The sequence below is a fragment of the Dendrobates tinctorius genome, unplaced genomic scaffold (assembly GCF_039654945.1).
Source record: "Dendrobates tinctorius isolate UK_male_01 unplaced genomic scaffold, ASM3965494v1 ptg000054l, whole genome shotgun sequence".
Classification (NCBI taxonomy): domain Eukaryota; kingdom Metazoa; phylum Chordata; class Amphibia; order Anura; family Dendrobatidae; genus Dendrobates; species Dendrobates tinctorius.
The window spans coordinates 2,154,830-2,167,451 of NW_027361722.1; positions in this window are offsets into that span (position 1 = coordinate 2,154,830).

Consider the following 12,622-nt stretch of genomic DNA (forward strand, 5'->3'; position numbering starts at 1 on the left):
GTCTGTTTTATATTATATGTCTTAATAAAATACAATTTTTACCTTGAGTGGAGGAGCTTTCTTTTTGTGTTTTGGTGTTTGGTTTCACGGTCCTCCGTGTTATAACCTTTATATTTTTTGAGAGAAAACACAGTAGTCTGACAATAAATGGCTTCACCCAACCACTAACCATGAGTGGAGGGAAAGTTTTGGTGTTAGCATAACTGTACATTGTAGACCTTATTACTGAGAACCAGACACTGTATTACAGAGGGCTCTATACGGTATTACTGAGAACCAAACACGGTATTACTGAGCGCTGTATACGGTATTACTGAGAACCATACACGGTATTACTGAGGGCTGTATACGGTATTACTGAGAACCAAACACGGTATTACTGAGCGCTGTATACGGTATTACTGAGAACCATACATGGTATTACTGAGCGCTGTATACGGTATTACTGAGAACCATACACGGTATTACTGAGCACTGTATACGGTATTACTGAGAACCATACATGGTATTACTGAGTGCTGTATACGGTATTACTGAGAACCATACACGGTATTACTGAGCGCTGTATACGGTATTACTGAGAACCATACACGGTATTACTGAGTGCTGTATACGGTATTACTGAGAACCATACACGGTATTACTGAGCGCTGTATACGGTATTACTGAGAACCATGCACGGTATTACTGAGCGCTGTATACGGTATTACTGAGAACCATACACGGTATTACTGAGCGCTGTATACGGTATTACTGAGAACCATACACGGTATTACTGAGTGCTGTATACGGTATTACTGAGAACCATACACGGTATTACTGAGCGCTGTATACGGTATTACTGAGAACCATACACGGTATTACTGAGCACTGTATACGGTATTACTGAGAACCATACACGGTATTACTGAGTGCTGTATACGGTATTACTGAGAACCATACACGGTATTACTGAGCACTGTATACGGTATTACTGAGAACCATGCACGGTATTACTGAGCGCTGTATACGGTATTACTGAGAACCATACACGGTATTACTGAGCGCTGTATACGGTATTACTGAGAACCATACACGGTATTACTGAGCGCTGTATGCGGTATTACTGAGAACCTTACATGGTATTACTGAGAACCATACACGGTATTACTGAGTGCTGTATACGGTATTACTGAGAACCATACACGGTATTACTGTGCGCTGTATACGGTATTACTGAGAACCATACACGGTATTACTGAGCGCTGTATACGGTATTACTGAGAACCATACACGGTATTACTGAGGGCTGTATACGGTATTACTGAGAACCAAACACGGTATTACTGAGCGCTCTATACGGTATTACTGAGAACCATACATGGTATTACTGAGCGCTGTATACGGTATTACTGAGAACCATACACGGTATTACTGAGCACTGTATACGGTATTACTGAGAACCATACACGGTATTACTGAGTGCTGTATACGGTATTACTGAGAACCATACACGGTATTACTGTGCGCTGTATACGGTATTACTGAGAACCATACACGGTATTACTGAGCGCTGTATACGGTATTACTGAGAACCATACACGGTATTACTGAGGGCTGTATACGGTATTACTGAGAACCAAACACGGTATTACTGAGCGCTCTATACGGTATTACTGAGAACCATACATGGTATTACTGAGCGCTGTATACGGTATTACTGAGAACCATACACGGTATTACTGAGCGCTGTATACGGTATTACTGAGAACCATACACGGTATTACTGAGCGCTGTATGCGGTATTACTGAGAACCTTACATGGTATTACTGAGAACCATACACGGTATTACTGAGTGCTGTATACGGTATTACTGAGAACCATACACGGTATTACTGTGCGCTGTATACGGTATTACTGAGAACCATACACGGTATTACTGAGCGCTGTATACGGTATTACTGAGAACCATACACGGTATTACTGAGGGCTGTATACGGTATTACTGAGAACCAAACACGGTATTACTGAGCGCTCTATACGGTATTACTGAGAACCATACATGGTATTACTGAGCGCTGTATACGGTATTACTGAGAACCATACACGGTATTACTGAGCACTGTATACGGTATTACTGAGAACCTTACATGGTATTACTGAGAACCATACACGGTATTACTGAGCGCTGTATACGGTATTACTGAGAACCATACACGGTATTACTGAGCGTTGTATACGGTATTACTGAGAACCATACACGGCATTACTGAGTGCTGTATGCGGTATTACTGAGAACCTTACATGGTATTACTGAGAACCATACACGGTATTACTGAGTGCTGTATACGGTATTACTGAGAACCATAGGCTGGAGTCACACTAACCTGCGCAAAATACGCTCCGTATTTTACATGCGTAATACGGATCAATGACCACAAAATAGTGGTCTGTAGGTCATCCGTAAGCAAGGTGAGGTCGCGTATTTTGCGCATGTGTGTCTCCGTATGCAATCCGTATGCAATCCATATGGCGAGATTTTCTCGCAGCCTTGCAAAATGGACATTTAACGGTTTTGAGGCCTGCAAACTATTTAAATCATTAGCCTGCACCCTATTTAGACACTCAGAAATAGGTGGCTGCCTACATTCTGTACATTTCTCACCTTGCTTTCACGAGGTGTTCTTTGTGCAGCATGGCAGAGGGTCTGACATTCAATACAACCGAGCAGGTTCTCTTTACCTGGCTTTTGTCACGGCGCTTTGGCCAACCATATCCTGTGAAAGTGGATCCGCGGAGGAGGAGACGCATGTGGGTACATCCACTTTTGAGGCAACGACTCACAAGAGGGCATTTTCACCGCCTCTATTCGTCTCTGCGGGAGCATCCGGAAAAATTTTACCAGTACTGTCGAATGAGCATTTCCACATTTGATCGCCTCTTGGAGACAGTGCGCCCTGGGATCACATTTCAGGACACTAGGATGCGCCAAGCCATATCTGCAGAGGAGCGACTTCTACTCACAATACGGTATGTACTCCACAACCACATTCTCTATGTTCATAATGTGTGTGTTAATTTATGTTTTTTGGCCTTCTTGGACAATGTTTAATACCCTCATCTTACTCAAAATATGTTTCAACTGACACAGCAGAATGTTACATCTAATATGTACTGCATATCACTTAGTCATTGTGCCACCAAATATGTGTGTGTTGTTCTCTCTCATTTCCTACCAAGTTTGGTCGGCATGTAACTGATTTTTTTTTACTTTAGCCATTCTAACCTGGACTATTTCTGTTGTTCTACAGCTTCCTGTCCACTGGCCTGTCTTATGCCGCCCTCCACCATGAGTTTCTCATTGGAAAGTCCACCAATTCAGGCATAGTGAGGTCTACATGTGCACAAATCTGGACAAGACTCCATCAGGTGGTCCTACCCGAGCCCAGGATGGAAGACTGGTTAAGGATTTCAAGGGACTTTGAGGAGGACTGCCAGTTTCCAAATTGTATTGGGGCCCTGGATGGCAAACATATCAGGGTGCGTAAGCCGCCGAACTCAGGGTCCCAATTCTTCAATTATAAGCAATACTTTTCTGTTGTATTGTTGGTTCTGGTAGACCCTCAATACAAGTTTATAATTGTGGACATTGGGGCCTATGGAAGGACGGGAGACTCTAGAGTCTTCAATACTTCCATAATGGGTCGGCGGCTACGCACCAACCAGTTTGAACTACCACCACCACGCCAGCTACCAGGCTCCCCCGAACAATCAGTCCCTTATGTCCTTGTGGCAGATTAGGCCTTTCAGTTATCACACAATGTCATGAGGCCATATCCCAGGCGCAACCTTGACCACAGGCGCAGAATTTTGAACTTGCGCCTATCACGTGCTAGGCGACTGGTGGAGTGTTCCTTTGGGATTCTTTGTGCCAAATGGCGGGTACTCCAGTCTGCCATTCAGTTGAGTGAGCAAAATGTGAATGAAGTTGTGAAAGCCTGTGTTGTTCTGCATAACTTCACCAGGATACATGATTGCTCCTCCTCTGCTGGTGTTGTGCGTAGGCCGGACAATGTGCGCAGGGTGAGACCACCTATCAACCCTCAACGTAGACCGCTCTCTGGCCTCAAAGTGCGTGATATATTCACTAATTACTTTATCTCACCTGAGGGGGCTACTTCTTGGCAAGAGAATGCTGTGTCTATGTTCTAATTATTTTTGGTTCAAAGTGTGTCTAAATATATATTACTCAAGCCTTGTTATGATTCTATGAGTGTTTCTTTGCATTGGTTGGTGTCTGTTAGTATGTTGTGAGGGATAGTGAGAAATCACACACAGACGTTAACTAGAGTAGACAAATTTTTAGTTTTGCCTTTTGGTTTTTTGGTTTTTGCTTAAAGGCAAACATAATTTTGCCATCACACAAATTTGGCAATGGCCAAAATGACACTTTGGGCCTTCATTAACTTGATGTAACATTAACATAACAGAAAATAACTGCACCAAACATTATGCAATTACAACATTGCTGCATGCCTACATTAACCTGGATTAGGCAACAAAGGGTGAGCTCCATCACCAAAATAAAGTGAATAAGATAGCACTCACATTTCCTCATAATGTTTTCCAATCATAGAAAGATTCCACCATGACAGGCAAGGCTACCTCACATCTTTCACACAGATATTACCTGTCTGTAGAACAGACAATATTTAAGCATGCTATACTGGAAAGGATGAAAATACAAAACTCACTTGTTAAGACATAGAGAGAGCGTGATATTGAGAATGCTGGTCGCCTCAAATTGGTTTACTAGAGAATGCTAATAACAAAGGTGACTACTTAACTAAAGGCAAGCACGCCTTTCCTATGCATTAGCAAGTGATTAGTGTATTTTCATCCTTTCAGGTAACAGTATAGCGCATTTAAATATTCTCTTTTATACACACATGTAATATCTGTGTGAAAGGCGTGAGGTAGCGTTGCCTGTCATGATGGATTGTTTCATATGTTTGGAAAACATTGTTTACAAATGTGAGTGTTAAATTATGTTCTAAATGTTGGTGATGGAGAACACCTGTTTTTTTCTCTAGATTAGAAGCACCAGTTACATGTCACTGGACATCTCCAAAGTTTGGATTCATAAATCCTCATATGTAGGGGATGGGGAACGGGGAGGAACAGCCTGGGGGTGCTGCTGGACATTGTGGCCAACATCGCCCTGTGTGGGGCCATACTGTTGCCCATGATGCTGTTGTTGTCCAGCCTCCTGGGCCTGTTGGTGATACTGCCCAGAGTAATAATGATGATGGTGAGGGGCTTCTTCTTGGCTATGGTAGGCCCGTGGATCATACCCACCAAGATAGCCAGATCGTCCCCAACCAGGTTGGGACCAGCCTCCAACACTGGGTGGGTACAAGTGGCCATATTGGTGGGGTTGGCTTGCTGAAGACATTTGGGGCTGCGGAATAGAAGGATGGGTAGGGGGAGGAAGGGGTTGAGGTGTTGGCCCCCGTATTAGGGGCTGTTCAGACCCTGCTTGAGCAAGCATCTGTGTGGATGGTCTCATGCGCATTGAATTTCTTGGTGAGAGCTGCCACCTCTCCAGAAATTCAAACACCTCATATGGGGTATTGGGGGGGGGTGCTTGCATCAAGCAGGATCTGAATACACCCCCTAATACGGAGCCTGACCTCACGGGTAAGGGCACGGAGATAAAGGGTGAGGCTACGTGCATAGGCCTCCTCACCATCATCTGTAGTGACTCTGGACAGGTAATTCAGCACCCCAGTGTCCACATTGGTCCTGCTCTCTTGAATGGCGACCTGGCGCCTTCTTCTTATTCGCCGTGTTGCTAGAGCAGCCTGTGGGGAGGACCTGATCTGGGCAGTTGGGCTGCTGCTCAAGTTGCCCATCTCTTCCAGGATGGGTGAGGTTGCAGCTGCAGACCGTCCTGGTGGTGTGTTTTGTCGGGCAGCCATTGTGTGCTCTTGTGATGCCTCTTCTTCAGCCATCCTTCTTGTAGGGGGAGAAGATGGGCCAGCCACCTCATCCCCTACAGGATCAATAACGGGCTCTGCCTCTGAGGCCGTTCCTCGATCCGTAAGGTTGGATTGAGTTCTGTTATGAAATAGAACAGAGGCAAAAATACATCAATATTTTTGTCCCTGTAAAGTATTTGTGTAATGTTTTTGTGTCATGTGGTGTGAGGTATCTACTTACGGTCTCAGAGCCAGAATTGGGGCGAGGAAGTTCAGCCGGTCATAATATATATATTTCCGCTTTACATGGCCAGCATCCCCACTCCTGGACCGCTGCTGGCGTTCCCGGCGGTATTGGTCCCGGATGCTTCTCCACCGTTTCATCACATCTTCAACTGCAATGTGACAGGAAAGATTGTCAAAATCACATATTTGAGTGGTCACATTTTCAAACAGTAGTCTAGGCATGGGGCCTTCTGGGGTGTGCGTTCTACCCATGGTGGCATATGTAATTGGGCCGATACCCAGGGTCTCATTATCTCCCCTGAAAATAATTTTTGTGGCTAGGAGGATGAGGAGCATGTGGCCTAACCCCAAATTATGGCTGTGTGAAGCCACGTGTCACATCCTAATGTAACGGCCTCATGAGGCTAAAATTACATGCCCAGGAAGGGGGGGGGCTGATTGTAGAGTCATTTTATAGCGCGCGCTAACGTTAATTATATTTTTATGGTTGCACTTACGAATTTTCTGCTGCTCCTCACGTGGTCGGTCACCGAAGTCATGGTACATCTGGCGACAGATGCGCCTCCATGACGCCTCCTTTCTTGTGCGGTTCGCATAGTTTGCGTCGCGTGGGTCCCATATTTCTGGACGCTCCTGCACCAGCACAATTAGCATCTCCACATTTATGTACGTGGACGCCATGCTGCTGCTGTACTCCGTGGAGGCGTACTTCCTGGATGTCTGGAGCGCTTTTTGAGCTCATTTGCATGTCTAGGCTTCCTGATGATGGATTGCCCATTTCCTGTCACCAGCCAAAAGACCTGCGTATTGCTCGCAGGTCACATGTGTGTTCCGTGTGTAATCCGTATTTTTTGCACACCCATAGACTTGCATTGGCGTGCTACGGGCATAGTACGCTGACAATCGCAGCATGCTGCGAGTGGCACGGAGCGTAGAATACGGAGGAGAAATATACGCCTGGTGCGAGGGACCCCATAGAGAATCATTGGTCCGTGTTTAATGCGTGCTTTTTGCGCCTCGCACGCACCCGTATTCCTTGCCAGTGTGACTCCGGCCATACCGTATACAGCGCACAGTAATACCGTGTATGGCCGGAGTCACACTGGCGAGGAATACGGGTGCGTGCGAGGCGCAAAAAGCACGCATTAAACACGGACCAATGATTCTCTATGGGGTCCCTCGCACCAGCCGTATATTTCTCCTCCGTATCCTACGCTCCGTGCCACTCGCAGCATGCTGCGATTGTCAGCGTACTACGCCCATAGCACGCCAATGCAAGTCTATGGGTGCGCAAAAAATACGGATTACACACGGACCACACATGTGACCTGCGAGCAATACGCAGGTCTTTTGGCTGGTGACAGGAAATGGGCAATCCATCATCAGGAAGCGTAGACATGCAAATGAGCTCAAAAAGCGCTCCAGACATCCCGGAAGTACGCCTCCACGGAGTACAGCAGCAGCATGGCGTCCACTTACATAAATGTGGAGATGCTAATTGTGCTGGTGCAGGAGCGTCCAGAAATATGGGACCCACGCGACGCAAACTATGCAAACCGCACACGAAAGGAGGCGTCATGGAGGCGCATCTGTCGCCAGATGTACCATGACTTCGGTGACCGACCACGTGAGGAGCAGCAGAAAATTCGTAAGTGCAACCATAAAAATATAATTAACGTTAGCGCGCACTATAAAATGACTCTACAATCAGCCCCCCCCCTTCCTGGGCATGTAATTTTAGCCTCATGAGGCCGTTACATTAGGATGTGACACGTGGCTTCACACAGCCATAATTAGGGGTTAGGCCACAAGCTCCTCATCCTCCTAGCCACAAAAATTATTTTCAGGGGAGATAATGAGACCCTGGGTATCGGCCCAATTACATATGCCACCATGGGTAGAACGCACACCCCATAAGGCCCCATGCCTAGACTACTGTTTGAAAATGTGACCACTCAAATATGTGATTTTGACAATCTTTCCTGTCACATTGCAGTTGAAGATGTGATGAAACGGTGGAGAAGCATCCGGGACCAATACCGCCGGGAACGCCAGCAGCGGTCCAGGAGTGGGGATGCTGGCCATGTAAAGCGGAAATATATATATTATGACCGGCTGAACTTCCTCGCCCCAATTCTGGCTCTGAGACCGTAAGTAGATACCTCACACCACATTACACAAATACTTTACAGGGACAAAAATATTGATGTATTTTTGCCTCTGTTCTATTTCATAACAGAACTCAATCCAACCTTACGGATCGAGGAACGGCCTCAGAGGCAGAGCCCGTTATTGATCCTGTAGGGGATGAGGTGGCTGGCCCATCTTCTCCCCCTACAAGAAGGATGTCTGAAGAGGAGGCATCACAAGAGCACACAATGGCTGCCCGACAAAACACACCACCAGGACGGTCTGCAGCTGCAACCTCACCCATCCTGGAAGAGATGGGCAACTTGAGCAGCAGCCCAACTGCCCAGATCAGGCCCTCCCCACAGGCTGCTCTAGCAACATGGCGAATAAGAAGAAGGCGCCAGGTCGCCATTCAAGAGAGCAGGACCAATGTGGACACTGGGGTGCTGAATTACCTGTCCAGAGTCACTACAGATGATGGTGAGGAGGCCTATGCACGTAGCCTCACCCTTTATCTCCGTGCCCTTACCCGTGAGGTCAGGCTCCGTATTAGGGGGTGTATTCAGATCCTGCTTGATGCAAGCACCCCCCCAATACCCCATATGAGGTGTTTGAATTTCTGGAGAGGTGGCAGCTCTCACCAAGAAATTTAATGCGCATGAGACCATCCACACAGATGCTTGCTCAAGCAGGGTCTGAACAGCCCCTAATACGGGGGCCAACACCTCAACCCCTTCCTCCCCCTACCCATCCTTCTATTCCGCAGCCCCAAATGTCTTCAGCAAGCCAACCCCACCAATATGGCCACTTGTACCCACCCAGTGTTGGAGGCTGGTCCCAACCTGGTTGGGGACGATCTGGCTATCTTGGTGGGTATGATCCACGGGCCTACCATAGCCAAGAAGAAGCCCCTCACCATCATCATTATTACTCTGGGCAGTATCACCAACAGGCCCAGGAGGCTGGACAACAACAGCATCATGGGCAACAGTATGGCCCCACACAGGGCGATGTTGGCCACAATGTCCAGCAGCACCCCCAGGCTGTTCCTCCCCGTTCCCCTTCCCCTACATATGAGGATTTATGAATCCAAACTTTGGAGATGTCCAGTGACATGTAACTGGTGCTTCTAATCTAGACAAAAAAACAGGTGTTCTCCTTCACCAACATTTAGAACATAATTTAACACTCACATTTGTAAACAATGTTTTCCAAACATATGAAACAATCCATCATGACAGGCAACGCTACCTCACGCCTTTCACACAGATATTACATGTGTGTATAAAAGAGAATATTTAAATGCGCTATACTGTTACCTGAAAGGATGAAAATACACTAATCACTTGTTAATGCATAGGAAAGGCGTGCTTGCCTTTAGTTAAGTAGTCACCTTTGTTATTAGCATTCTCTAGTAAACCAATTTGAGGCGACCAGCATTCTCAATATCACGCTCTCTCTATGTCTTAACAAGTGAGTTTTGTATTTTCATCCTTTCCAGTATAGCATGCTTAAATACTGTCTGTTCTACAGACAGGTAATATCTGTGTGAAAGATGTGAGGTAGCCTTGCCTGTCATGGTGGAATCTTTCTATGATTGGAAAACATTATGAGGAAATGTGAGTGTTATCTTATTGACTTTATTTTGGTGATGGAGCTCACCCTTTGTTGCCTAATCCAGGTTAATGTAGGCATGCAGCAATGTTGTTATTGCATAATGTTTGTTGCAGTTATTTTCTGTTATGTTAATGTTACACCAAGTTAAAGAAGGCCCAAAGGGTCATTTTGGCCATTGCCAAATTTGTGTGATGGCAAAATTATGTTTGCCTTTAAGCAAAAACCAAAAAACCAAAAGGCAAAACTAAAAATTTGTCTACTCTAGTTAACGTCTCTGTGTGATTTCTCACTATCCCTCACAACATACTAACAGACACCAACCAATGCAAAGAAACACTCATAGAATCATAAAGGCTTGAGTAATATATATTTAGACACACTTTGAACCAAAAATAATTAGAACATAGACACAGCATTCTCTTGCCAAGAAGTAGCCCCCTCAGGTGAGATAAAGTAATTAGTGAATATATCACGCACTTTGAGGCCAGAGAGCGGTCTACGTTGAGGGTTGATAGGTGGTCTCACCCTGCGCACATTGTCCGGCCTACGCACAACACCAGCAGAGGAGGAACAATCATGTATCCTGGTGAAGTTATGCAGAACAACACAGGCTTTCACAACTTCATTCACATTTTGCTCACTCAACTGAATGGCAGACTGGAGTACCCGCCATTTGGCACAAAGAATCCCAAAGGAACACTCCACCAGTCGCCTAGCACGTGATAGGCGCAAGTTCAAAATTCTGCACCTGTGGTCAAGGTTGCGCCGGGGATATGGCCTCATGACATTGCGCGATAACTGAAAGGCCTCATCTGCCACAAGGACATAAGGGACTGATTGTTCGGGGGAGCCTGGTAGCTGGCGTGGTGGTGGTAGATCCAACTGGTTGGTGCGTAGCCGCCGACCCATTATGGAAGTATTGAAGACTCTAGAGTCTCCCGTCCTTCCATAGGCCCCAATGTCCACAATTATAAACTTGTATTGAGGGTCTACCAGAGCCAACAATACAACAGAAAAGTATTGCTTATAATTGAAGAATTGGGAGCCAGAGTTCGGCGGCATACGCACCCTGATATGTTTGCCATCCAGGGCCCCAATACAATTTGGAAACTGGCAGTCCTCCTCAAAGTCCCTTGAAATCCTCAACCAGTCTTCCATCCTGGGCTCGGGTAGGACCACCTGATGGAGTCTTGTCCAGATTTGTGCACATGTAGATCCCACTATGCCTGAATAGGTGGACTTTCCAATGAGAAACTCATGGTGGAGGGCGGCATAAGACAGGCCAGTGGACAGGAAGCTGTAGAACAACAGAAATAGTCCAGGTTAGAATGGCTAAAGTAAAAAAAAATCAGTTACATGCCGACCAAACTTGGTAGGAAATGAGAGATAACAACACACACATATTTGGTGGCACAATGACTAAGTGATATGCAGGACATATTAGATGTAACATTGTGCTGTGTCAGGTGAAACATATTTGGAGTAAGATGAGGGCATTAAACTTTGTCCAAGAAGGCCAAAAAACATAAATTAACACACACATTATGAACATAGAGAATGTGGTTGTGGAGTACATACCGTATTGTGAGTAGAAGTCGCTCCTCTGCAGATATGGCTTGGCGCATCCTAGTGTCCTGAAATGTGATCCCAGGGCGCACTGTCTCCAAGAGGCGATCAAATGTGGAAATGCTCATTCGACAGTACTGGTAAAATTTTTCCGGATGCTCCCGCAGAGACGAATAGAGGCGGTGAAAATTAACTCTTGTGAGTCGTTGCCTCAAAAGTGGATGTACCCACATGCGTCTCCTCCTCCGCGGATCCACTTTCACAGGATATGGTTGGCCAAAGCGCCGTGACAAAAGCCAGGTAAAGAGAACCTGCTCGGTTGTATTGAATGTCAGACCCTCTGCCATGCTGCACAAAGAACACCAACACACCTCGTGAAAGCAAGGTGACAAATGTACAGAACGTAGGCAGCCACCTGTTTCTGAGTGTCTAAATAGGGTGCAGGCTAATGATTTAAATAGTTTGCAGGCCTCAAAACCGTTAAATGTCCATTTTGCAAGGCTGCAAGAAAATCTCGCCATACGGATTGCATACGGATTGCATACGGATGCTGACATGCGCAAAATAAGCGACCGCACCTTGCTTACGGATGACCTACGGACCACTATTTTGTGGTCATTGATCCGTATTACGCATGTAAAATACGGAGCGTATTTTGCGCAGGTTAGTGTGACTCCAGCCTATTACTGAGAACCATACACGGTATTACTGAGCGCTGTATACGGTATTACTGAGAACCATACACGGTATTACTGAGGGCTGTATACGGTATTACTGAGAACCAAACACGGTATTACTGAGCGCTGTATACGGTATTACTGAGAACCATACACGGCATTACTGAGAACCATACACGGTATTACTGAGCGCTGTATACGGTATTACTGAGAACTATACACGGTATTACTGAGCGCTGTATACGGTATTACTGAGAACCATACACGGCATTACTGAGCGCTGTATGCGGTATTACTGAGAACCTTACATGGTATTACTGAGAACCATACACGGTATTACTGAGTGCTGTATACGGTATTACTGAGAACCATACACGGTATTACTGAGGGCTGTATACGGTATTACTGAGCGCTGTATACGGTAT